The sequence below is a fragment of the Anarrhichthys ocellatus genome, unplaced genomic scaffold (genome assembly GCF_004355925.1).
Source record: "Anarrhichthys ocellatus isolate YVR2014 unplaced genomic scaffold, GSC_Weel_1.0 scaffold3, whole genome shotgun sequence".
Taxonomy (NCBI): Eukaryota; Metazoa; Chordata; class Actinopteri; order Perciformes; family Anarhichadidae; genus Anarrhichthys; species Anarrhichthys ocellatus.
The window spans coordinates 1,984,668-1,988,242 of record NW_022280033.1 but is presented as its reverse complement, the minus strand read 5'-3'; the positions used below and the strand labels follow the sequence as shown (position 1 = coordinate 1,988,242).

At 39.0% G+C, this 3,575-nt stretch overlaps 1 protein-coding gene across 9 annotated transcripts in view; it reads right to left on the bottom strand.

Annotated features, from left to right (window-relative positions):
- nckap1 (NCK-associated protein 1) overlaps positions 1-3,575 on the bottom strand; it is a 25,453-nt gene that overhangs the window by 20,304 nt on the left and 1,574 nt on the right. The window lies entirely within an intron of this gene.

The following is a 3,575-nucleotide window of genomic DNA, read 5'->3' as shown; positions in this document are numbered from 1 at the left end:
ACACACACACACACACACACACACACACACACACACACACACACACACATGCATGTTTTAAAGTAACACAGAGTGTAGTAATCCTACCTACACATCCATTTTAAGGCTGAAATAATATGGCTGTCTTGAATACAGAGCGGTGATGAAGACAAAGTATTTTGGTTTTTTTACTGGCTGCAATATTTGCTCCACATTTCCATGTCTGTTGCTTAGTAACTGACAAAGCAGGGTTCCCTCATTGCTCCATTGCTGGTGATGAACGCGTGATCGTGTTCACAGTTATTATGTGGACACACAGCAGCATGAGCCACTTGTTTCTGCCGTATGTCCAGAAGCACTTTTAGAGGCGTTTGGTTGAAGCTAGGTTGAGTCGGCTGGTGGTGGAGCGGCACGATTTGACAACATGTGAAGTGACGTCGGGGCGAACACGTGCGTCAAGAAAAAGAAAAGTGTCGTGTGGTTTTGGGGGAACATAGTTAAACTGGTGTTGACAGCTGAAGTGTTAGATGGTTCACAATGTAGATCTATGTAGAGCTAGACCCATACATCTACCAGGCAGGTATTATAGATTAATATACGTCAAGGCTGCCAAAAATAGTATTGAATATTCATTCATAAAAACACAAAGGTCTGAACTATTTGTACATATATTTCTATGACACCGTCATGTTTCTATTTATTCCTGTTGCTCGCTTTAAAAGCCTGCAGTGGACGAGGAACGGCTGATTCATGAAGGTGAAGTAACTCCTCACTTCACAACAAAAACATAACTGAGGTGGCAGCTGTCTGGAGGGAGATCTCCTTAAATTGTCCTACTTGCTGTTGGCTATATCGTACGTCATTTCCAGAAAATATCACAATACAAAACACGTGTTTCCTGTTTAAAAAAGTACAAACTCCAGAAGATAGAAAGTACAACGCGCTCATCTTTTTAAGTGATTACGTCTCCAGTCTGATCTGGAGCGCACAGCTGATTGGTGGTTTGATTACATGTCGTTTAACACAGTCTCTCTCTCTGTCTGTCTGTCTCTCTCTTTATTACGGCTGTTGTTGAATTATTTCTTATTCAGCTTGACTAAACGTTATATTTCATTTTCAATAAGTGAAAGTAATGTTTGACTTCCTTCATGCGCTGCATTCAGTGGACTGCATCAGATATTGATCCACATTAAATACAACTTCTGTAATAATGTCATTAAGAAACTCTGTGATTCCACTGTTAGTTTTTTATATGACAGCTATCAAATTGGTACTAAAGGTTCAGGTATAGAATCAGAGGAGAAAAATCATATTGGTGCATCCCCACTTCTGTTGCTCTGGTTTGTTACCAGTTTAACTCTCGGGGATTCTAATGAAGCGTAACTACGCGTCGTGGATCGGTCCGTTTTCTTATCTGTTGTCGAGGTTTCTTCTTGGGAAGTAGAAGAAAAAGAGGAACAAGAACAGTTAAAGGAAAAAGGTCAGCGAGACAGAATGGGTGAGTTATTAACACTCATATTGACTCTCATTTGATCCCTTTCTGCAACATATTCAATGTAGACTTTTGTCAGTATTTAACTGGCTCTGCTTTAAACCAACTTGCTCGTGTATTTCTAATAGTATGCATTACATAACAAGAGATCCCTCTGTGTTTATGCAGAGTCACACTGCAGGAGAAACGGGATTCCCTCGGCACACATTTAGATGTAAACCACAGGTGTGCAGTAATGTCAATGGAGGGACAAGAGTCTGCATGTTTGGCCCGTTTGTTACCCAGGTCACTCCCAACGTTTGTCTCTTCACATCAAATAGAATAAATAGAAATATTAAAATGAGCCAACAGTCTGATACAACTCTGTTTGTACTGTATCGTCCCAAGGGAACAAAGCCATTTTTGATTAATGAGAAATTTACGGGAGGTCTCGGGCAATTTGCCCTCAACAGCTCATAAAATACCGTTGAAATGAGAAATGTGTGGTAAACATGCCCCCAGTACTCAGGGGGGCCCTTCATTAAATGTCAACCTGGAATTATCTTTCCCCAGAAAGGCAATTATTCATGTTTGACTGCAGCTTCTGTCCCCTCTGAGCCACCGTAGCTACGCTTATTACTGTATTCTGGGCAACAAAAAGAAGATTTTGTTGATCAGAAAACAGCTGCTGTGAGTGTGCAGCATGAAGAAGAAGAAAGTGTTGGCACCACACAGCCAGTAGAAGAAGAAAGTCCTGATCTCACACAAACCACTTCACCTTTTAAAAAACTAAACAATCTACAGGAAAACTGTGGAGACTGAACTAGCTGGACTTAGAGAGGGGGATAAGGCAATATACTACCAATACATCTGTTATATAAACTGACTGGTAATCTACCAATACAAATATAATTAATATAGCTATGATCAAATGTATTTGAACTTAAATACTCTAAGTGTTGTGTGCAAGACAAAATATGATGTTAGAAGGTCCACTGGCTGAATAAGCACAACAAACAAAAAACTTTAATGCCACTCAGCCAAGATTAATTGAGGTGAAAATATATTTTATTTCTGCAGACAGTCAATGGCGTGTAGTTAGTGAGTATGCTTAAAATGGAAAAGAGCATTGCTGTGATCTTAGATGGTAATATTACCGTTAGTGAGCATGAATTACTGTCTCCCAAAGGTAGAAACAAGACCAAGTCTCCTGTGTATTCATTTGGAAACATTTAAGATGATCTGCTGGTGTTAAATTAGAGGCACTTTGTGAGGGAATTTCTGTAAGGAATTTTAGAAATAAAAAAATATTAAACCGGTCTCTAAATTGCTGTTGAGATTAGCAGAATGAGCCCACTGATTGTATCACAGATTACTGTCCCGGTTCTTTCATTTCTAGCTTTGGGATGAGGTCGTTATTGGATGTTTGGAGAGTTTTTTTTCTCATATCACATGGTGAAATAAGGAATAAAGAACACATGAACAGCATTTTAAGGGTGGAAATATTCAGAAGCCTTATGGTGAGGCAGATCAGGAGAGATATGAAGATGATGGGACAGACCAAAAGAAAAAAGAAAGGAAGGAAGGAGGGAGGAAAGGAAGGGCGTATTAAGAAGAGTAATCAGTAGCAAAATCTCTATGATTGTGTCTTGACTGCTGATATAACTTACACAGAGAATAAAAACACACGTGTTCACCATGTGAAGTAAAAAGTTTAGACCCACTATCCTCCCACACACAAACCACTGGTGTTATACTATACACTATATTTATATTTAATATATATACTATATTTGACCTCTTTCCCTCTCTCGTCTTGTTTTATTCATCACACATACCCAGGCACAAAGGCTCGAAACACACAAACAGACCCACTATCCTCCCACACACAAACCACTGGTGTTATACTCCAGCAACACAATTAAGACTCTGTGGCATTAATTAGACATGGTATAGTTTATATCACTGTGTCCATTGCACTGTAACAGTATATACTGTCATGTTTATATTACTGAGAGGGGCTATATGTGTATTTGAGCTGAAACAATTACTGTATCTGTCAATTAAGTCAGAAGTTCATAATGGATTACACAGAAATTGAGCAAAAAGGGTTTTTGTTATATAT